Below are 24770 nucleotides of genomic sequence, written 5' to 3'. Positions count from 1 at the left end.
CTGACTAACAGGTTACAAGGAATAAAAAGTATTATRTTTATGGACTATTTTGTATATTTTGGAAGGTTTTGTCAGTTACTTCCTTTGAYGTGATTCTCTGTTTACCTGAGATGCTAGGTGGACAAGAATGTTTCACTTTCTTGACACGCAACAGTACAGATTTTTGATATCATAATTCAGAAATTTTAAAATAATATTGTTTTTTGTACTATTCTGAAGACCCTATGATTTTGACCCTAATGATTTTGAATTCTTAGAATTCTTAGGAATCTATCAACAGACCAAGAATTTGATTCTTGGTCTATTGATAGGGTTTTTTTTTCTATCTTATCAGTGGGCAAGACATAAAATGGGGATGCTATAGTAAAACATTTACATGGGCTTTCACATTTTTTCAGTGATGGAGACATACTTASTTGGTTTTAGAATATTGCATTTTCACTTATTGTCTATTCTTCTACCCAGTTTTATACTAAATTACTCTTCTAATAGATAAAATGTTTTGGTGTTAAAATTATTAAACTAACAGCAAGATTAGTRCTAGTATTGAGCTTTACCACAGACATTGTGACTGGTCCTGGGCCTCCTTCCCTGTCCATCAAAAGGAAGGAGGAGTGTTGATAGTTCATGCTTTCTCCCATTCTTCTTCTAGAAGCAACTTATTTTGCAGAGTGTATAAACATAACCAGGTCAGAAGTTTAAGCATGTGTCTCCAGCTTTGCTTAAAAGAGCATAGATAAATGCCATTAAATCCTTTCCTGAACCAGAATAATGGACTGAAGGCTATTCGAGGTAAGAATAACCTGGGGGCCTGTGTTCGTACTCAGTAGAGAGGCACCTGCAAGGAAAGAGTTCAGAAGGCTTGGGTGGTACAAATGGTTGTGAAGGGTGTTTAATACAAGGCCACTCTATTTTGTTTTGTCTTGGGCTSTCTTTGGAGAAAGAACTTTTCTTCATGTCTGCACAAACTCTTTCACACATTGGTGTCACTCTTCAGGCTGTTCCCTGGCGCTCTGGACCCACATCAGTTCTGCTACCACAGCATATCTGATGGGCTGAGGTTTCTATTTATCACACTGAAGCATTCATTTATGGTCWATTTCTTTGATTTCATCATGATTGTACCAGGGTTGCATGTGAAGCTGCTCTACAATCCTATTAAATTGGGAATGATTTTGTCCCATTGTCCTGCAAAGGAGRAGTCAGCAGACTGTCAGACTGAGAAACTGAGAGAGTGAGTTCTTCCCTATTTCTGTCTTGCTAAASTAATGGTAAGCCCAGCATCCCAGCTGGGAGTCAGGTCTGGTCTGGTCTCTTTGCCAGTCAGTGCTGACTGTGACAGGGGTATAAATAACAGCCCTAGATGCAGTCCTGGCAAGCACTGGCTTTTTTGGTAATCAGTGTGAAAGAGGGATATTGTTTCTTTGCAGAATTGGGCTGTTTATGATTGCAGTTGGCGGAACAGAGGTTAGACTGTAATTTTACTTACTTAATCCCATGCTTAAACATTAATTTAAAACTTCTCTGGGTTTTTTTTTCCCCTCTAGGGAGAAGATGTCTGTTTGGCTTAACATTCAGTGGCGTTTACACTATGTGTGGATGGCTCACAACTTCATTTTCAAGCCTGAAACTAATTTTGCATTTTCAATCCCCTTTCTCCCCCCAGTACTCAGAAGGGAGCTGGAGATTGCTTTAGCTGTCTCATTGCCTATGAGCAGTTGCGTTATGTCTCGTTTTAATCAGGTTGTGCATAAACAAAATACTTGCTCTTAGGCATTTCCCCTGAATGCTGAGGAGCAAGGATTCATATTATTCTGTAGGAAAATATGAATTAATAAACACATATTTTCCCCCAATAAATGATTAGGAGGAGCCATGTRAGGGTAGTGAAGAGTAGAATTATCCAAATAGCAAAAGAATTAAAAAGAAAAACCTGCTAATATTTTAGTTATACARGGAAGAGACTATAACAAACTGTCTGTCCCTTCTGAAAAAAAAAATTCTTATTTGTATTTTAAAAAATCTGAGGTATAATTGGTACAGCCAAGTGTTTCCTTCAGGGACTGCATGTGTTGAATCAGATCAACTCTGTGTACACCACAAGGCATCCTTCTGGAAGACAGTAAAYACACCTACTTTCTTTCCTATGGAGAATCACCTCCCCACCCCGACCCCAAATTGAATAGAAAGGTAATGATGCTTTCTTTTACTTCTTTTTAGTTCCMTCATTGTTTATCTGTGTTCCGTGGTGTTTATTTTCCAGTATAAACTGTGTGTGATTGATACTGTGGGGTGACTAAAAATTAAAGCATGGTGTAACTAACTTTAATTGCACTTTCATTTGCATCTCAAGCTGTTGTCTCCTTATGTCCCATGAGATCAAGATGTGGCATCAACTGTGAAGCCAATTTCCATCAGACATTTTAAACAAGTCAGAGAGAGTAAATGTGTGCAAATCTGTAAATTAAAAATAAAAAAAAAGAGTTCCTCTCAGAGTTAGAATTAATTTCTTCTTTTCCCCTCCCCCCCAGTCTCATGTACCATGTAGAAAGTGTTTCATTCTAGATGAGTGGGTATGTGAAAGGGTATGTTGTYCCTTCAGACATCTTGGTTCAGTTTTGAGTGTAGATGAAAGCACGCYTGACATTTATTTCCAGACTGTATTAGCAGACAGGGCTGCTCTATTCAGTGACTGAGCTTTGTTCGTGCTGAGAGTCAGAGCATGCTGATATACCTCAGAACCCTTTCTTACATGTCCTGAATAAACTGCACTTGGATTTCATTGACATAGCRTATCAGGCTTCAGCAAGGTAAATTTTGTTAAGGATTTATGCATATTCAGTGAGGGCACTAGTATATTTATTGTTGAAAATGGATGCTTTCAGAATTTGTTGTGGAGTTACTGGGCTCAGAAAACCATGGAACAATACTGGTTCYTTTTCATACCATACCCAATCCCCTTTAGAATACAGGATTCAAAGGCAGTAGGTTTTATTGCATAGATATAACTTCAGTGAACCATCAAAAGCCCACATCCACCTCTAGCAAATTTTGTTATTCCTAATGGACARAGAATCAAATCTTTCTGGTATAGATTCTCTTCTGCTGTGTGGAAAAGGAAAAAAAGGAGGATTGCTCAGCTGCCATTATKTTGGTACACTATGAAGCTTGAAGTTGAGTGTTTTATGAATTTGCAATAATTTCCATACTAGYTGGAGACTGCTAGGAAACATTGTGCTCCTATCACTCCCCATCACTCTTTTTAGTGCTTTTTGTAAAGATGATGCTGAGGGTCTGTTTCTTCCGAGAGCTTCTTTTACCTGGGGAATTATGAGAAGGAGRAATGTAGAACTCATTTCTGCACACTATGAACATGACTGTGGGAAGCAGAGCATTTGGCCTTACGTACTATAGATGTATTAAGCTGCCTCTTGCCCTCAGAAACTGACAAAATACAGATATATGTATCAAAGTTAAGTTTCATGTCATTTTGATGTCTTCTCATGAATACCCTGAAAAAGTGTCRTGGTTTAATCCCAGCCAGCAACAAATCCCCACACAGGCTCTTGCTCACTCACCTGTGGGGTGGGGGAGAGAATTGAAAGGGTTAAAGTAAGAAAACGTGTGTGTTGATTTAAAGACAGTGTAACAGGTRAAGCAAAAAGCACACAAGAAAAGCAAAACAAGGAATTAATTCACCACTTCCCATGGGCAGGCAGATGCTCAGCCATTCCAGGAAGGCAGAACTCCATTGCACATAGCAGTGACTTGGGAAAAAGAAAAGAACCAAAACTCTGAATGTTCCTCCTTCTTTCCTCCAGCTTTTTATAGTGAGCATGATGTCATATGGTATCAGATATTCCTTTGGTCAGTTGGGATCAGCTGTCCTGGATGTTTCCCCTCCCAGATCCTCATGCACCCCCAGCCTGTTCACTGCTGGGGCAGTGGGAGAGGCAGAAAAAGCCTTGACACTTTGTAAGCACTGATCAGCAATAACAAACAAATCCCTGAATTATCAATGCTGTTTACAGCACAAATCTTAAACATAGCCCCACACTGTGAAGAAATGTAACTCTACCCAGCCAAAACCAGCCTAAAAAGCCATGGCACTGCTGAGTGTATTGTAAGCCTGAACTCTTCTTTCACAAAAATCATGCAGGCTAAATCAGAGTCTGGTGACTCTGAGCCCATGCCTCAGCTATGCCAGACATAAGTGTGGAGCTCTTCCCAGGTGCAGCTCTGTCATTGCTGGAGATCACAAAGGGACTACCCTCTCAAAACATCTTCATTGAAACATAGATCAAAAAGAGACAAAGTTTTGCATAATACCTGGTTATAACACGTGATTGAAATTTTCAGCACTCAAAATTTTTGAAGGGATAGAAAGAGACACTTATTTCCCACCTCTGCTTTATCTGAGATTAGAAGAACTGGGAACAGGTTGACCATGGAGTCACATGGATTCCTTAATATGGAAATATTTTTTTCTTGTCATGGTTTGGTAGACTGTCTCTATCCCTGTAGTTCTGGGCTTGTCCTTGTACTGGTCTTCTCCCTTACCTTCCCTGACCCTGAACTATGCTTAAAAAAAATTTAATGTGGGGAAAATGTGTTTCCAATCCTTTAATTGCAGAGGCAACTTTAAAAGTATAAGTAAGTTAAATCTGTATGAGTTCCCAGGCATTCTGGCTAAACCTAAAATGAAGATATGACCAAGCTGGCTTTGAACTGTGTATAGCCGATATGACAAGGGCAATGCTGAATTAAAGCAGCTAATTATCTGTGATGAAAAGCTAATACACAGGGCTGGGTCAAGGCAGCTGCTTTGCTTCTGGACTGGCTTGTTCCGAGGAGCCCCGGGGTTCTCTCTGAGCACACACTCCTCCAGCAGTGAAAGGTCGTACAGCTGTAGCTGCCATTGCTAATCTTATTGAGGGGCTGTCAGAAATTGCATCCTGGCTCCTGCTCAAGCTGTGAACCTGGAGTGCACAAAGCTGCTTCCTCCTTGCATCCCGTTGCTCTGATTTCTGCAGAAAGGAAAGTGGAGCRAAATCCAGGAGAATCCCAGATTAGCAATCAAAATCCTGGAGCATGCCCTGTTTTGTTCTTGGTAATTAGGAACAGCCTCAGGCAGTCAGGGTGGAGTCATCTCATTTAACTGAAGGTGCTGGAAGATTAGCTATCACTTCTGGACTGGCTGGTCTCCTCAAAAGGAGAGAGCACGTACTTCCCGTGAATGCTTTATCTCTCCTGGAACAAATGAGTTGAATCACTCTGAAAGTGTCTGCCTTTCTCCGCTGACTGCATTGAAGAAGCCTCAATRGTAACACACAACTTGATGCTGGTCTTTGAGACAGCTGAAGTTCGGTGAGGTGCATCTTTTGGTATTTCAAGTGTCACCTCAGCTATGTGCTGCAACACTTGACATTCAGGGTATGTAAGAGAAAAGGCATGTTTCTAGTCTGAAGATCTGTACTACCTGGTATGAATAACAGCTTGTTCATTGAAGCGATGAGAAGGTGATATATGGGAATAAACCATCTGAGACCATTTAAGAAAAATGCAAACTCAAAAATCCTTCAAAGTGTAGGAGTTCTGACAAATCAGTCTATGAATACAGCTGTAACAATTGCACAAGTAACTAAAACTAGCTCTTTATAGATCAAATTAGCAAGGCACACATTATAGGTGGTATTGTAGGGGAGTATACTACTTTATTTCCCTTGGCTTGACTCTTATTCTGGCCTTTTTGTTCCACCAAATGCTTTTCTGTTTAATTTCCAGTARATAGCAGCAGTTCACACAGAGTACTTTTTTTCTTATTTTTTTCAGTGCATGTGCATGTGAATCAATGAGGACCTTAAAATGTTTCCATTCAGAAAGCTCAGTAGCATTTTAATACATACAATACATGCTGGTTTTGTCACCACAGCTAATTTCTGAGGAGGCTTTTTAAAGTATTGAATTTATCTTGAGATAGAGCCAGTTAGAAACACTTTTATTCACAACACCAAGGAATAAAAGAAGAAGAAGAAGAGGAAAACGGGACTTTTCTTAGTCAATTTTTGTAGGTTAAAGTAACATTAAGTTAGCTGAAAGAAAGCGTATTTTCTTCAGAAACTTGATGAAATGCATGATTTGTTTTAGAAGCAAGAATCATCAATGATTTGAAATGTCCTGACAAACATTATTGAACCAAAGTCCTCTGAGTTCCTGAGTTTGGTGCACACCCTGGCTGTGACAGAGCGATAGTTTCAGGCTGCTAAATTGGAATGGCTGTGTCATGATGCACCTGCAAGGTGTCTCTTGAAGTGGTTTTTTGTCCAGGTGGGAGCACAGAGGTGTGCTYTCGCAGAAGTTGATTCTATTTGGCTTCAGCTGCAAAACAGACCCCTTTTTTTGAACAGATTGAGAGCTTATTTCTGGGAAATGAGAATAATGACATTGTTACTATATTGGATCTGTAATCAGATCCCTAGAAGGTAGGAAAAATAGATTATGAAACAGGAAAGTGAGTCAGTATCATTCTTACGTTGCACTGTACATTTATTYCACCTAAACTTCTAATTATACTTAACATGCTTTGATTTGAGTAATTTCTTTAGTCTTGCCATTTGTACACGTAAYTTTATCTACTGTGGATTTTTCAGTAAATTCAGAATTAAAATTGCTACTCACTTGTAATTGTTTGAAATTCCTGCATGGCATTTTTCCTCTGAAAAATTGGTTGCAGCTGGGTTTTGCAGAGGCAGCATGCTGTGTACAAGCACCTCAMTTCCAATAACCAAAGGCAGTTGCATAGAAGTCAGTTTTCTTTCATATCTGCAGAACAATTTTGGGAATCTTAATCTGAGTCTGTGTTCTGAAAGTATTCAAGGCATTAGACAGAATAATACAAGATGAAAAGTTTTAAACTGAAGGTAAATTAGATTGATTCCTTAGCTTTTTTAAAATTTTTATATTTTTTTATAGTGCATTTAGCTATTGTTGCAGTTCCTGTTGGTATTTATGCAGCAGTGAGTTGAAAGCTGAGATGTTATATTCATGGCTTAATTGTTAATAGTTTTTTTTGTCTTCAGATCTCACATGAGTTGTGAGGAGAAAGATGCCATGTATGATGGAATCCTTTACTTGGCAAGCAACTCCACTGACATAAAGGATGACAAAAGCTGAGTGGAAATAAGATTGAGTTATTTTTGAATTGTGCTAAATTCACAATTGATGAAGTTCAATAAAAGAGACTGATGAATGACTGAAATCTACATTTCTGGTTCATGGCCTAAAAATGCCTGTAGGCCAAAGCAAACAACTTTTCAGCATGCTCAGGACAGAACYTGGACAGAGATTTGCTTTATGWTGATCTGACCTGCCTCTATGGCCTMTCTTTATTCCAGTTACCAAGCAAATGGATTAATTATTTGGACTTTCTTTCATTGATGCTTATGAAAACAATGAATGCATGACTTAGCTTATTGGCATTAATCAGCTGTATTAAAATTTTAGGAAATGTGAACTACTWCTTTCTTGTACAGTAATCAAACACTGATTTCATCATTGCTTGAAATGTGGTTGGACAGCTACCACTGAGCTCTGCCGCAACCACTTCCTGTGCAGGGACCCCACCATCTTTGGRCAGGTGTGTAGAGCTCTGTTTTTAAGCAGAGCAGAATAAAAGCCACTTAAMCATTTAAAATAACTGTCCAGAAATGTGAAGGCTAATTGAAAAAGCTTTGAACTGATGTCTGTCTTCCTTGGCCATGTTGATCAGAGCTCAGTTGCACATGATTAATAAACATTTTTTTTTCAAAAATAAAATGCTATTAAATTGCACATCCAACAACTGACAATCCTAAATGAGTCAAATTTGGTCCCAGTTACTGGATCTTATTCCATCATTTTTAATAGAGTKACTGAACCTGCCTCATTGTTCCTGTTTCTGCAAACTATTAAGCAGCTAACTCCACATATAAGCAGTGAATAAAATACATGAAAAAACTTGTATATAGTTTTTACTTGTATATAGTAGCTTGGAGGATTCTTCCACACAGTTCTGTAACACCCGTGTGATTTGTTTATTCTCAATAAAAATATATTCTTGATATAAAGAAWTTTATATCAATAAAATATATTTATTCTCAAGCTCCACAGATACATTAATAAGCAGATCTCTGTGTGGCACAGTAGAATACATTTAAGTGACAGCAGCCGTACGTTTAAGTGATTATTATTTATTTTAAGTAGATTTAATTACAGTAACACATTAATACACAGTTATCATCAAGCTAGATTGGAAGACACAGACTGGTAAAAATCCAGTCTACTGGTTGCATTGTACTATGGTGGAGTAAATTGATTAGAAAGAGAAAGTTAAGAATAAAGGAAAGCTAAAAAAAAGTGGAATTTTATATTAAAATAGTAAATTTGATGTTCAGAAGAGCATCTGGCTATCAGTTCAAAATCCAATCCATATGGAAAATGGGACCCTGGGAATTTAGAAGAATTTAAATCCTTACTAGTGATTTCTTTTCATATTTTCAYCAACCTTTCCCCTGAAGATTGCTAAATGCTTCTCTCATAGGAAGAGACTAAAGCCACAAGTAGTCACTGAGCATTTGTATTTGCTCAGTAGTAGTAGTATAGTAAATATATGTGGTATTAGCTAGTGATTTTAAGAGTTTGTGTGCATCCCTCTCAGAATGGAATATAAATTTCTGTTATTAGCAGAGGCAGCTTCCATGTATTTAAATGTCTGGAGTTTGTCACAGATAAACTTTTCATGATTATTTTGGCAAGCAGCAGCCGCTGTGTTTAGTGAGATGGCTCAGTGATATGGGTAATTCAGCACTTATTCACCGAAAGGGGAGAAATAAAAGTTCCTCGGCATAATGTGTAATGAATGTGTCTGACTTCAGTGACTACAAGGGGCGGATGGTGAATCATCTTCCTGCAAGACTGAATATAGCTTTTTCCCCAATACTTTCTGACATTTTCGTACCAGACAATACATAAATCTATCTTTTTTTTCATGCAGCTTGGCTTTAACAGCATCAAGCAAGTTATGCTGAACAAATCAGTCTTACTTGATGTCTGTTGTTAAAGAGTTTATTATTCTTTCAGATTATCATGCAAGCTATTAATTGTTACCATTCCAAGTGCACAGTTTTGTCTGTATTCACTTGAAAGTTATTTTGCATTATTTTAAGGAAATTGGTTTCAAAAGACATAATACATTAGGCATTYGATATTACCCTGGAAGCTACAGAATTTTCCCTTCTTATTTCAGAATTGAGGCCCATAACTTCTTTCCTAACAACTTCAGAATTTTTTCCATGTACACAGTGCTAATTTCTTCTGTTGCTGGATGCTGGTTTTGCTTTTCCTGTCCAGATGAGTTGATCTGTCCTTCAGCAGATATAAGCTGCTCACCAGACAACTTTGTATCAAAAACATACCTTTGAGTTCTGGTAAATATTTTAGGATTTTTCAAGCAGAAAGTGCTATCTTGGTCCATGTTCTTGCTCTCTCCCAGTTTTACCCTCTTTCTGTCTCGAGCAGAATCCTTTTTCCATCTCTTTTTTTTTATAACTCTAACACTCTCCAATGCATTTCTTAGTGGTGTAAGTGTGTTACTGACCTGTTGGGCAATGTGACTGCCACTGTCCTGCACAGCTCTGGACAAGACAGCAGTGTGGGCTGTGTCACACATCCAGTAACAGCATTTATAAAGTGTTTTCTTGCATAATAATGTAAAACTTAGTGTAATTGTTTCAGTCTCACTATTTGGTCCAGAGAGTTGCATAATTGACAGTAATACTTATTAAACTTATTTTTCTGGGATAGTTTTTTTAGTCTAATGAATTGTAGCTCCTGGTGAGGTCCCACAAGACAGCATAGGGTTTTAAAAGGAAATATTTTTCCCTCCCACAACATTTCTGTTTTCAAGTGCCAAATACTTTCAACCTGCCAAAAATAAGCGTATAATATTACATTTATTCGTCTACTCCTTTTGACTATCTCTAAACACATGTCAGTCTCGAGCTCTGAGCTGGAATCTTACCTGCTGACAAGCTGATGTGGAAGTCATCTGAGTTAAGAAGAGAACAGATAAGGTCTTGATGCATCATCTCAATAAAGGGCTGGGGTAGGAGCTCATGGGAGCCATCCAAGCTGCAGCATCTGATTGGCCATGTGGGCCTTTATTATCAACTTAAATCCCTTCAATGCCAGTCCTAGATGCAATTTGTAGGTGAGAAATCACTTGACTTTGAAAGTGTTCCTGAAGGACACAGCTCTCACCAAAACTCAGTCTAATAGCTCTGCTTTGGGACTCTGAAAAAAGGGGCTGTCAGCTTGGTGAGAAATTGCTTATAGACAGAGAATTTTTCTTAAAGCAAATTGATATTTATTGATCATTTCTTTTACAGGAAGAAAAATGCTTTGTGTAGAGTCTTCACAAAAGGCCCTTTCACACAGGACCGGGTGAAGTAGCTTTGTTCCTCTTTGGAATGCAAGCTTTATCGTCTTTCTTCTTTATCTAAGAACAATTTTTCTCAATGTGGTTTCATTTCTAGGGTTAGGGCTTAATAGGAACTTGTGTATGAGATTTACTCTGCTTCTAGTTTCCACTTTAGAAATAAATTATGTTATTGAGGTTACATAATGAGTTGGTCAGTTAATGAACTCTTTAACAATTACTAAAAATTTAAATTAAAACCTTACAGAACTTACTAAAGGACATAAAAGACCTGGTTTAAAGGAAAGATTGTTTTCTTTTTCATTAAAATTAAAAAACCCAGTTTGATGGAAGATCTGAGTGTTTTATAGAATTACAAAAATTGTTTATACTGGTGTCTGTTGACTTTTAAGCTAAGGAAAAACTATAGTGAAGGGTAATATAAATTAGAGCTAGCCCAGAAATGRCACCAGGATTTTGTTAATTTGGAATTGAGTATGAAACAAATAGGAGCAGAGAATGCAATCTTTCTTCTCTGATCTCCTTCACAAGTCTGTATTCAGAATCACTTGTGAACAAAAGCTTCTCAACCAAAAGCTTATTAAAACCATGTATATATACTAACACTTTTGAACAAATGGAGTTTTAGATCCAGAAGGCTGGAGTTWTATGGAGACTTGATCTTACATTAGGAAGATCTTGGTTGATAACCTTCTAAACATCTCTAAGTCCTGGCTGTGATGGTAACAAGGCATTGACTGCATTGTAATGGTGCTGAGTCAGCCACACTCTGTGGAGATTACAGACCTGTTATCACCTGCAGAATGTTCATCTAGCAGTGCTCAAGGCTATAGGAGTCTAGCATTTTTYTTGTCACCCTAAAACACTGATCTGGGGAAGACCCATTTGGGCTTAGTCCYTGGCAATTCAGCCATCCATTTTAGCTACCCTCTTGAAAATGTAAAGCAAAGCATTCCTTGCACTATTCTTAGCTGTGATGAGATCATTTGACATACTACTCGTGGTTTTCTAATTTTTACATAATCTATTCTGCTGATTWATATTATGAGAAATGATTGTTTGGAGTGCTGGAATTTGGAGAGTGAAGCTTTTATTTTTTCTGTCCTCCTTCTGCTGCCCCGGACATGATTGGTTTCTCTTTGATTCCYTTTTGGCACTCACAGTCATATTATTCCTCTTCCCTTAATGTTGATACATTCTTTTTGTCTCTTTTTGACCTTCAGAGAAACACTTTTAAGATGATTGAGCTTAAGGCAAACYGAGCGTGAGGATGTGTCTTGAATGAATGCTGCCCAAGGGAGTGGGGAGGGTGGAGGGGCAAGGCAGCTGAGCAGAAACATTCAGTGTATTTCTTAATTATCCTTTCACAAATTRTTTTTAAAATTGTTCAAAAGAAGACAAAATACTTTGGGCAGGGAACACTACTTTATTAATTTTCCATTTATTAAAAAATTTTTCTCTTGAATGACCTCCATGGGCTATTTCTYCGGTTGTGTTTATGCAACATTTTCTCTTTGAAATCTTAATGATAATCTTTATGCAAAGAAAATAATGAATTCACAGTGTATTTTAAGCCACATTTGATCACGCAGCCAGACCTGCTAGCAAAAAACAGGTAGTTAAACAGGTAGGTAGTAAATATCTACAGTCATTGCTTGAAAGYTATCAATTATTTGTGTTCCCAAGTTTAACTGTTAAAATGAATATTTACCCTGCAAACTGAGTAATAGCAGCCAATCCAAGCGAGTCATTTGCTTTTCAGTATTAATTTTGCTTCTTGTRCCAGGCTCTGTAAATGTGTCATTGTGGCAGTGCCATACATTTGAAATGTCAAATTATGCAGTGTCTAGTGTCATAAGAATAATATTAGCAGCAGGGAGAGACAAAAAACACCATGCAGAGAATAAACCCTTGTTTTCAGTATCTGCCTTACCTGGTGTTGCAGTGCAGTGGACAGAGTAATCTAAGCGTTGTTTGGATGTATGCAGGTACATCCTTTGAGTATTTTAGCCACCCCTTGAGGAGACTTTCTCTTGTTCTGAAAACAAATGGTTTGTGCACTTCATCTGCAGAATTTCTATCTTTCTCTATGTTCTTGCATCCAAAGTGAGCATACCAGAAAGGGCAGAAAAATGCTATTMTTTTTAGTACTTATTTTGCAATTATTGTTAATTCACTAGCCTTTTGTGAGRTATTATAGTATTAAAGCAAAAATAAGAGACAAACTTTCAGATGGCTACATTTTATATGCAGTGCTTTATTCTGCTCTCCTGCCACCCCATTTACCATCAGATTTATACCACTCTAGCACAGCAACTGAAGATTAAACAGGGATTAACCTTTTTGGCTATCCACAATTTCTCACACTATTTGTAGAATTAATATAATCTACCACTGTGTTATTATTGTCCTGGTGGAGTAATACTTCTAATACTTTTGTGGAGGTTAGAGAAGTCAGGGTTGTGTAACAAYCTATTTATAATAATAAGAAAAAGGTGATCACATTATTATTCTCAAGAGGCTTCACAGGAGGAGGGCCATATTATGTTGTGTTTTGCCATTCAGACTGTGTGTTCCTACCCAGATTCTGTGCTGTCTGTCCCTGCAGCCAAGCAATGCCACCTTGCTTCCACTGTCCCTGACCCCTTTTCATGCCTCTTTCCACTCCATCAGAGGATTTAAGAAGGAGGTATTTAAGTACAGAGCTATTTCTGCCAGCATTTTCTCTTATGGTTTGAACATTTCAGKCTGGTGAATGAGTTGAAAGGGCTGAAATTCAAATTTAGTGTCCTTGGGCTTGATTAATTTACTCATGCTTGAACATCCAGTGGTGTCTGAGCTATTGAGAGTATCCAACAGCCTCTAGAAGTGAATGRGTCTCACAGAGGTCTTGTGAAATATATACCAGCTCTGCAGGGATTTGTCAGATGCTCTGGTGTGTCTCAAGTGACACTAAGGCATTCAAATATGCATAACCACACCAAACCCTAAGTAATCCATTTGCAAACTGGAAATGTATCTTCCATTTTCTGAATGTCCAGTTCTGTAAGAAAGCGATGAAGAAACTGTGATATTCCTGAAGGGAAAGCAATTGCCTGCCAAGATATCTAAATGCTCACACTATTGGTCAGGTCCAGGAAACAAACACTAGGGAAATTTTAGACATTTCAACCAACTGCTTGTGTAGATGCAGGGATTAAGAGAAATAGAATCCCTAGAGGAAGGGACAGAGTGTACCCTCAGCAAGGTCACTRATGTCACAAAACTGCAAGAGTGGCYGATACCCCAGAGTGCTGTTTTGCCATTCAGTGGGAGATGGACAGGACGGAGAGCTGGGTAGAGGGAAAYATAGTGAGGTTCAACAARGAYAAATGCAGGATCCCRCCCCTGGGAAAGAATAACCCYATAYACCAGCACAGGTTGGGGCTGACCTGCTGGAAAACGAAAACAGCTCTGCTGAAAAGGAACTGGRGGTCCTGGTGGACAACAAGCTGTCCATGAGCCAGCAGTGTCCTTGTGRCCAAGAAGGCCAATGGTGCTCTGTGGTGCATTAGGARAAGCATTKCCAGCARGYTGAARGRRGTGACCCTGCCCCTCTACTCAGCACTGGYGAGGCCTCAYCTGGAGTGCTGTGYCCAGTTCTGGGCTCCCCAGCTCAAGACAAACAAGTTACTAGTGGAGAAGCTTGCAGAGGGCTAGGAAGATGATAAGGTGCCTGGAGTGTCTTCTTATGAGGAAAGGCTGAGGCCTGTTCAGGCTTGGGAAGAGACGACCAAGAGGCGATCTCATCAATGTGTACAAATATCTTATGGGCTGGTGTCAAAATGATGGCCCAAGACTCTTTCCAGTCATGCCCAGTGACAGCACAAGGGGCAACAGGTACAAACTGAAATAAAGGATGTTTCACCTGAATGTGAGGGAAAAATTCTTTACTTTGAGCATGGCAGAATACTGGAACAGGCTGCCCAGAGAGCCTGAGAATCTCCTTGACTGGAGATATTTACAACCCACTTGGATGTGAGATCCTGTGCAACCTGATCCAGATGAACCTGCTTTAGCAGGGGGATTGGACTAGATAATCTCCAGAGGKCCCTTCCAAGTCCRACCCTTCTGTGGTTCTGTTCATACCCCCATTATTTCTAATATCCTTTCAATATGCTGAAGCCCARTGTCTGAGATTTCCAAATAGCACAAAGCACTGGATTTCATTACTTAAACATGGGGCACATCTGTTTCCTACAGTCACATGAAACTTCAGGCCACTAACGCAGCAGACATCTGTGAGCTGCTGTACACAATTCAGTATGAATACTGATGTGTTTGGTTCCTATTTTTGGTACCTTCCCTGGTTCCTAGTATTTMATCTTATGAAATTTTATTTTCTATAAAATTTCAAGCTACATGATTGTATTACGTTTTATATATATAGTTCTCTGGATGTCTTTGAGAATTTATAAAAGTGCATCATTGTGTTACTCATACTTTAAATATACAGGTGTAAAAATACTACACATACTCAACAATGCATATGTCTTTGTTTCACAAATGTAACCTATTAATAAAAGATGGTTAAACATTTCTTGTCATTTATCTTTATTATTTGTTTTKATTCCAGTGTGGTTATTCTCTCAGTGTTAAAAGTTAGGAGTCAAACTGTGGAAATATGTTTGGCCTCATGAAATGTGAAAAAGAAATAATACATGTGTGTTCTCATTCTGCATTCATACAAATCACATGTGSCATATTATAGTTGCAATATGGTAATGGCTTTTTTATCTACCAATGACTAAAGAGATATTGACAAGAAAGAATCATGACAAATCTGTAATATCATTGAATCTCTTTAACTGACACTGTAAGAACAAGACCAAATGGCAGGAGTCCAAATKGTGCTGCATTTGTTCTTAAAAATCTCTGAACACAAGGATTTCTTAACTTCCCCAGGCTGYTTCAGCACTTAACTCTCCTTATATACAGATTTTCCCCACACCTTAYAGAAATCTTCTTTACTAGTGTTGCTGATTTCTTGTATAGGGGATACACAGAAAACAATTTATCACTGACAGTATTTCCCATCATCTCATTATGCCTCTCCTCTATTTGAAACTAATTCAATCCTATTGCTGTATACTCTCTCYTCATACACCGTGTTTATCAGTCTTGTTGATTTCTGCTGAACTTAATTTCCAGTTGTCACCTCTATGTCTGATGAACCATATCCACACATCCCAGATTTGCATTTGCCTTTTTGTGTCAGCATTGCACAGGTTGCTCCAGTGCAGTTAATAGCATCTCAGTCCACTTCTGCTAGAGGGTTTGGGGTTTTTTTTTTTGCCAATTATTATTATTCGTGGATATGAGGTACCTCTGGTGTAGAACAAAGGACCCAACCATGTGAGGYGTTGTATGAGCAGAACACATCATTGTTTTGCCTCCAGGCAGACCCTGCTGCATTCTTGCACATCCCAGTGCTGTTCTTCCCAGGAAAGTGGGGGCGTTTCTTTGCTGTGCACTACTTATTGTAGCTCATCTGAGACTCTGTCTCGTATCTACTACTTGAAGTTTCTTTGAATGATTTGGTTATATKAAACCTTCTGTTTCCAGTAGTTAGTAAAAGTTAGCTGAAAGGACCAGCTCTCTGAAGAATGTGTGCAGATAGTTTTTCCTTGTAGCACAGAAACTGCTGCTGTTTTTATCCAGCATGTCCTCAGAAAGCAGTGCTTTTCAACCTGTGTATGGCATCAAACTGCTGGAACTGCTTTCTGCAACATTCATTTTTGCCCTTGACATTTACAAAGCCACAACCAGGAAAAAATCTCACAGTCGTTGTATCCAAACTGTGGATACAGCATCATAGTCATATGGATCAGTGAAAGCTTTGCCTTGGTGATTAGTACAGCCAGGAATCCACATGGCATAGCATAAAGTACATTTTTGTATTCCCCGATTCTCCTTCCCTTGTCTTAAAGAAGCACAGAATAGGCATCCGGTGTCTGCATGTGACACGCAGCTGGTTGGCAAACTTAGTTAAATCATCCTGGGGAATTAGACTCTTTGAAAGCCAACTAATACAATATTTCCTCTAAATCCTGTATTTCCYGCATCCATCTTTAATTACAAATATCTCTTCTTCCTCTCTTTCTTTTCACAGTCATTAAATGAAAGTGAGAATATTAACGTCTAAAGCAATCTATGTGCCTGGCATTGTCTGGGACCTCCTAATGCTACAGACAGGAAGATTTACTGAACGTGAGCATTTCCCCTCTGTGGCTCGTTCTGCTGAGAGATAACAGTGCTGCTTCTTTTCAGCAGTGTAGGTACACTTCTATCATAGAATCACAGAATGCTGAGGATTGGAAGGGACTTTAAAGATCATCTAGTCCCACTCCCCAATGCCATGGGCAGGGGCAGCTCCCACTAGACAGGTTTCTCAAGGCTGCATCCAACCAGGCTTTGAACACTGCCAGGGTTGGGGCACCCACAACCTCCCTGGGGACCTTGTTCCCATATATCACCCTAAAGGATTTCTTCCCAGCATCTAGCCTAGATTTTCCTTCTTTCTGTTTGCACCCATTACTCCTTATTCTATCACTGCAGTTCTTATGAAMAATCCCCCTCCAGCCTTCCTGTAGGCCCCCTTCAGACGCTGGAATGTTTCTCTGTGGCCTTCTCATCTCCAGGCTGAGCTGTCCCAAYTTTCTCAGCTTGTTTTCAAAGGGGAGGTGGCTCCAGCCATTTTACCGATGTCGTGGCCCTCCTCTGGAGCTGCTCCAGCAGTTCGATGTCCTTCCTGTGCTGGAGCACCGGAGCTGTGTGCAGCACTCCAGATGGGCAGGGTAGAGGAGGACAATCCCGYYCCTCCACCTGCTGKCCCCGCTGCTTTGGATGSAGCCCAGGACGCTCTCGGCTCTCCGGGCTGTGAGCGCACACGGTGATTGCAGATTGTTTTTCATCAAACGTCACCCCCAAGTCCTTCTCCKCARGGTTTGYGGCCACAGCAGGGTGTGTGCCCTGAGATTCTGGGCTTGAGCTGGCGCTGTGGCGGGGCTGTCCCGCAGGTGGCGGTGCGCGGCCGGGAGAAGCGGCGRCAGCGACACGGACCGTGCCCAGCGCTGGCAGCAGGGTCAGTGCCACTGCCGGCCTGTGCTGCTGCTCCCTTGGTCGGAAAGGGCCGTTTCTGCTCCTGCTTTCGTCCCTTGTTCCATTCGTCATCTTTTCTGCCTTTGTTTGTCCTGCATACAGAAGGGGAAGGCTGTAAAATACCTTACAGCCAGACTATAGCTTATTTCTCTGTAGGAGCATCCGAGTTTTTTTTTTTTTTTTTTTTTTTTTTTTTTTTTTTTTTTTTTTTTTTTTTTTTTTTTTTTTTTTTTTTGTTTTTTTTTTTTTTTTTTTTTTTTTTTTTTCTCTTGGTAACCTGGTTCTGGTGAGTTCCTTGTTGCCAAATCAGTCCAGCTGTTTCGCTACAAACTCGAACACTGCCCACGTTTTTCAGCCTTGTTACCATAGTATTTAATATTCGGATGTCCCCTTCACCATTGTCTCGGGACTYAYGTTTTCAGTACATTTAGAACATTCCRCAGTGCACTTTCTTTGTAAAATATGAGCATCTTCAGCTTTAATTTCCATCAATTCTTTTCCTCACATAAGATTTCATTTCCTGATTAAACGACTTTTGCAGCTAATAATGACATTTACAGAAGAAAAACTAGAAAAGCTGAGGCAGACCACACACTGAAATCTAGCATTCGTTATCATMGACTTCATTACTCTTCATGTAATTTGATTCTGTTCATGTTTGATTTGATTAGAAATGTGAAACAGGTTGCAATATTTGAAGTGCTAGACCTTCTTTAAGCCTTCTTCAGTACTTATGGAAATATACAAAACACTTGGATTTTTTTAAGCCTGTGTTGTTTTCTGCTGGGTTTTTTTGTCTGTAGATTTTGGAAACCTTTGTAAGGCAAACAGCAGCTGTGAGTATGAACCATGGCAATGGATGCACATGGCTCTGGTAGTGCAAAGTCTCTAAAATATGCCTTGTGCAATGCCATTTCTGCACACAAATGCAAAGGCCACAAAGTTATTATTTCCAAAGAGAAACAAATGMAAATAAGACAGTTTTGCTACTATAAATATTGTTATTTGCATATCTGGGTGAAAAGCTGGGAGTTTGGCTTAAATTTTGCAGATTTAAGTAAAAGGTTCAAATGCTTTCTGATGTAGTTGCTAACACTGCTGGTTTATTGATTTTGAGTTTTGATTTATTGATTTTTATTTTTTCCAAATGTATGTCTGTTACCATTATTGACTTTAAAATATCTAACTTAGGCTGCAATGTAAATTGTGAGTTATTTTAAACAGAGTGAAGTATACTGAGGATAGTGAATCCCAGATTTTGAGGCAAAATATGTGGAAAGAAAAAAGTATTTTTTTCTTTCCTTTTATATCTTTGTACAAAGCTTGGTTTTTGGACTTTTACTTTTCCTAAGTCACATATTTTAGCCAATGGCAACTTCCTTTGCCACACTTGGATCTGATTTGTACTGTTTTCAAGATCATATGAGGAGATTAATGAATTGACTAAACTATGTATCTCTTTTTCATGTTTGCTTTTAGAATAGTGGAAAGAAGTTCAAATTAATCATCAGTCCTCTATACAGAATTTAACCAAGTTACTCTTCATCCTGCAGTGTGTTTTTATCACCTGTATCAAATCGTATTTATGGTGTCCTTCTCAAATGTGTGTTCTGCTCTCTTACTACAATTTATTAATCTGACAAATATGATGAACGTTCATGGAGGCGTTGAGGAAGGGCATTCAGCAAGGTTCACTCAATCTCCCTGATTTTACGACAGCACAGTTCCGCGGGAGAACTGCATCTTTGGTGATTTATTATATTGTAGCACTGATTCTGTGACCCATTTCAGCTGTTGTGATCTGTCTTGGGTTCCCAGGCATTGCAGGGCACACYTTCTTGCAGTTTTGCCATTGGAATAAGAGGGGTGTAAAGATGAGCATCTTGGTTCAACCCTGAGTTTCATGGGTCTGTGCCCTGGRGCGAGGCATTGGATGAGCAGGTTACTGCATTTCAAGGAGGGGAGCATTTCTCATCCTTGAGTGGCACCCAAGCAACCCAGAATGATGTGGGAAGGCAGAAAAGAGCTGGGAAATTCAGGAGATCCATCTGATTCAGTGCTCTGGCCAAAGCCAGAAACAGTATAATGTGGTACTGATGGCACCTAGCTGTAGTGCTACTCTCAGAGAAGGTGGTGACGCAAACCAAACTGCTTTTGTCTGGTGGAATCCATTAGAGTGCAATAGCCTCAAATAGCTATTTTTCTGATTATTTTATTATTATAACAGTAATTATATTGTTATAATTTTAATTTTAATATTTATTTTTATTGKTATGCCAGATTTTATTTGAATTTTTTCTTGACTTTTCTCACTCCCTTTGCTGAATCAAGCTATATTTGAAACTCTTCTAGTGGAGTATTTCTACCATCTGCTCTCTAGAGCAATTATTCAAATTATTTGCAACCCTCTATGCCAGCAGGGGTGAATCTAGCACAGATTCCCTGACTGACATATTTTTGTCCTGCAATATGCCACGACTGGTAGAGATCTGTAATTCTGTGGGGTTGGATGATGGTGGAGGATTATGCTTATGTTTCAAATAATTTTAGCTTCTGACTCAGGAAATCATCATCTCTTAGATTTTACAGAACAAATAAAGAGTAGTTTTGAAGGTTCCCCTTTGTTTACACTCTCAGCCTGTGCTAAAATCCTCCAAATCCTGAATACTCTAAATTGTTCATGGCACTGAACAAAGCTCATCATRTTCCTGTACTGGCTATTCCATCTGYTATTGAGAATTCAGGCCCCTCTTTGTTTTGCTGTGGTTAAGGTCCTGCAGCAGTCTGACCTATGTTTGCCCAGCCTCTGGTGATATTCACTGGTTATAACAAGAGGAACGATTTTCCTTCTTTTGTCCTGTGTCATTTCTTCCTGTTAAATCAGGGTTTTTGAAAACCCAAGGTTCTCAAAGTATCAGCAGATCTGCACAGACGCTTTATGGTTTTATTTTTGTGAAAGATTAAAAGGGAGTCAGGAAAAAGAATGTGCACATTATTGTGCAAACAGGACCCTTAAACTGCATTAGAAAGTGCCATAATACTACAAAGAGATAACTAAACACCCTCCATGCTGATGGGCATACATATCAGCTAAGAGCAGCTTTSGTCCATTGTGGTCTCCTCAATTAAGGAGGCTTTAAGAATGGTATCAAAGTAACAACAGTCAGCAGAAATCTTTTTAGCTTTCAACAAGTATTTATTCATTTTATAAACACAGAYACTTTCAAAACAACATGAGAGGACTCTGCAGCCTCATTTTTGTGGAACTCAATGAYTTTTTKWTWWTWKWWSWWCTGTAGRGTTRAAATGTATTTAGGTGGCATCATCAAAGAGTTACAAGAACAAGAGAGGTGGCGATTGGCCTCATATAAGGGTCTTAATCCCCAGAACAGAGAGGCAGCCTGAAGCTATGTGGAAGAAGTAAAAGCTCTTGCTTTTCAGTACAAGGTTAACTTTAGCAAATGTTTTACATAGTAAGTCCAAAAAGCTGGTAATTCAAATTTGCATGGTTGTAACTTCTGAGACACCCATTCCAAATCTCCTTCTGGGAAGACCATGTGCTAGCTGGCAAAGGAGTATGAACTCTGGCTCCATCTTCTGCTGGGCTAGAGGCTGAGGCTGTGCTTAAGGCTTCCAGTTGCTGCACATCATGAGKCCACTAACAAATTTAGGAACTTTGAATGTAGTTCTGAAAGTAATAAAAAGTGATTCGACCTAAAGAAAAATGCAGGAGAGAAATGATGCTGAAGCTCAACATAATTGAAACAGCATCTATGAGTTATTTAAATATTTAGATTAGGTGATCTAATGGTAAATTTTATGAATCTTTGCATAAAATGTTTCCCTAAGTTCATTGCTGCATGAAATTGTCTATAGTCATATAATGAAGTGGAGAAGTTTCCACTTAAAAAAATTTCTATCTGAGAATATTGGTAAAAATGATGGTCTTTTAGTCCTTAACAAAATAATTTAAAACAAGGCCACTGCCCACTGGAGTTTTYCTTAGTGGAGCACTAAACTCAGTGTGTGTAAATACAGTTTGTTTCAGGGCTCAGCTTCAACTAGAGTGAATTTTCTCATCACAYAAAATTTTCTGAGTTTATCTTGGAATATTTTCCACATCACATCAGGGTGAGTCAGAGGCTTTTCAAAGTGGTGGAGGGGGGAAGATGTTCCACAGTTTAATAAACAGCTTATTGACCAGGAGTGCTGCGTGATAGACCAAAAATTAAGTTCCTATCATGATTTATAATAGCAGTTAATTCTGGATTTCAGATAGCCCGAAAGAGTCTTTGTTTATTTGTGGTTGAAATGTTCACTGTCTTCTTATTTTTAGCAAAATTTACTGAAATTTACTCAAAGCTGCTCTACTGAAGCAGAGAAGCCTTCTTAAATTATTTTTTTTTCCCTACAGCTTCTACATTCTCACCTAAACGTTTTCTTTGGTCCCACAATAAATATACATCTCTACCCTTTTTTCTTGTGGTGCACATTTACAGTATATTTTTTCTCTTTCAATTGGTCCTGTTTCTGCACCTCTTCCCTTGTACTTTCCAGGTGTCCCCTTTCATGATTTGAAAGAGCTGCTGAATAAAGATGAACCAAGAGTTAGTCCAATCCCAGACAGTCTTTTGTTCAGGTAATTGCTCGGAACCAAGCAGCTCTTAAGTGCCCTGACTTCCCTGACTGAGATTGACTGATGGAAAGATTAAGTAAGGCAGAGATTTATAGCCAACCTCCTAAGAAGAAAGGAAAAATGTAGACTCATTTAAATAGGGTGTTTTGGGTTTTCTGTTGTGTTGTTTTTTCTCTCTCCCTTCACTGTATTGAGGRCACATCCTGAATGTTATCCAAAGTCATGTATTTAGATCAGAGCCAAGCTACTTTGGCTGGAGAAACGAGCACCTTTCCAGCCCCTCTGGAATGGTGCTGGAGCTGTGCTGGTAGTACTGCCACAGCTGATATCACACATCTCAGGAGARCTAACTCAAAGAAGAAATTTTACCAAGTCTCTCAGAGAAAATGATGTAATTCTTACAATAAAGCCAGTAACTTAGATTTATACCTGATTTATGTGCCTTGGTTTCTCTCTTGCTAAAGACATTTTCTAGTATATATCAGATGACAAAAACCATTTGAAACAAATGAAATTGGCCTTGAACACTTTGTCCCCATCTTATCAGTATGACCTCAGCAAATTCTGGATAATTAATAGTAATATTTTGCAAAAAAACCCCCAAACCCTACCATAACCGCATTTGTATATGGAAACACTCATTGTAATCCTTGCTAAAAGTTATTCAATAATTAATATTTAATTTTTTTCATTCCATATCTCAGAGACATATTAATGATAAAATACATAAAATCATATTCATAAATATGAAAAAATGTCCTAGGCTGAACAAAGAATCTGAGTAAATGTATTTGCAATATTGACAGCAGTTTGTTTTTTGTTTTTTTTTTTAAATCTTTTTAATGAGGCACCAAATAAAGGAGAAACAATGCAATGTGTTGGCCTCTTTTTTAAAAGATTAGGATCTATAAAATGACTGGCATCTTTATGAAGTTTGGAATCATAGTTAGACCATTTAATGTAAATTGCAATATTATAGTCTCTCCTGAGTTATAGTCARTATTATGACTGTACAGCTCCTGGGTCAAACACGGTTTGGATGACTATCCTGGGTGCAGACCAGTAGCCGAGCTTCTTTTCTCTCATCCTACACATCACCTACACTAATTTATGCTTGGGAGGTGGGACCAAACTCTCCTCTTTTCTTCCCCCAGGACCTTACATGTGTGAGCAAGAGAGAGTGGAGAGCCATGCTTAGAGATGGTGCTTTCTCTCATGGCTTCCATGGGGAGCTGGGGGAAAGTAGCCTACAAAATTCACCATCATCTTTATCAATAATATCATCATTATCCATCGTGTGGGACATACTAGTGGTGCCTTTTCTAACATGGCTGCTCCCTGGCTAGAAAGAGCTGTTTGTGCTGACAGTCTACAGACATTTTGGCTTAAGAAATCAAAGAGAAAAAAAAAAGTAGCATATTCTCAGTACAAAGCTTTTGATATCTGTGTTATATGGTGTTAATCGTTGGACTTTAAAGTAAATAAGATTTGCCCTCATATTTTTAAACTACGCGGTATATTTAATCTCTGGTGCTCAGACTATGAATAACTGTGAAGGATATTCCCTTAGTAATCTGTTTGGTAATGATCTTGATGTGCAAACAAACACAAATATTCTGAATTAAATATTGAAGAGGTGAAAAGATAAAGGACACAGAAAACATAAAAGTTCTTAGACTGATGTTTTTAAATGATTCTATTATCTGTTTCAAGAGTTATCCAGCATGAYGTATAATTTCTATTCAAAATATCAAAACACTGTCTGGACTTTATCTAAGCCACCGAATATCCCTCAATCKTTGTTTTATGTCATTCTAAGAAAAACAGTCCATGTTTAGCCATGCACTTCACCTCTAGTCTTCACTCAAAGCATAGCTTTAGCTACAATAACAAGGAGGAAATCAATCTTTCTTGAATCCTTAATTTCCCATGGAATTAAGCACCTCTTTCTCTTGAGAGAAATGTTTCAGCTTGTGGGCTGGGTAATCTCTTCACTTTTTGCTCTTTAGCCATGCTAAAAAGAAAAAAAAAAGTGCACAATACTAATCTTCATTTCCTTCTAGGACTTTRTCCTCTAAGCCCTGTGAAAAACACATCTATTCTCTAAGAGTAATTTACAGTAAGATTATTACTTAAAGCAAATGTATAGTAAAAATGAGCTCTGTCGAGGTTCATATCTGGGATAATATATATCTACACTTAAACTTCAAAAATCAGTTTACCAACAACCTACTGTCTAACTGTTGTATTTTAATAAAATATATATTAAAGTAAAAATAATTCTTTGTCATTGGGTATATGCAGAAAATATTTTCATCAGATATTCTCTAGGAACAATAGAGTAAACTCCAAGGGCTAAACCAAAGAGATAGAATACGATCCTACTCCCTGAACAAACCTCAAATAGAGCCAAATATGAAGTATCTTTGCTTCCAAAAAGTGGAGAATKTAATGTGCAATAATGAATTATACTATTTTTTAAATATTTGGTCCAATATATTAATTATTTTTTTAAATTTC

At 38.5% G+C, this 24770-nt stretch overlaps 1 long non-coding RNA gene across 1 annotated transcript; it reads left to right on the top strand.

The window, feature by feature from the left end:
* Positions 1-1094: 1094 nt before the first annotated feature.
* LOC130575869 (uncharacterized) lies at positions 1095-12072 on the top strand. Its single transcript, XR_008965607.1, has 3 exons — positions 1095-1234; positions 1548-2190; positions 10425-12072. It is a non-coding gene; the product is annotated as an uncharacterized LOC130575869 (long non-coding RNA).
* Positions 12073-24770: the final 12698 nt, after the last annotated feature.

This window comes from Malurus melanocephalus, unplaced genomic scaffold, assembly GCF_030028575.1.
Source record: "Malurus melanocephalus ecotype Western Australia unplaced genomic scaffold, MMel_1.1 scaffold_119, whole genome shotgun sequence".
Taxonomy (NCBI): Eukaryota; Metazoa; Chordata; class Aves; order Passeriformes; family Maluridae; genus Malurus; species Malurus melanocephalus.
The sequence above is the reverse complement of the archived record's forward strand: the minus strand, read 5'-3'. Positions and strand labels throughout refer to the sequence as shown.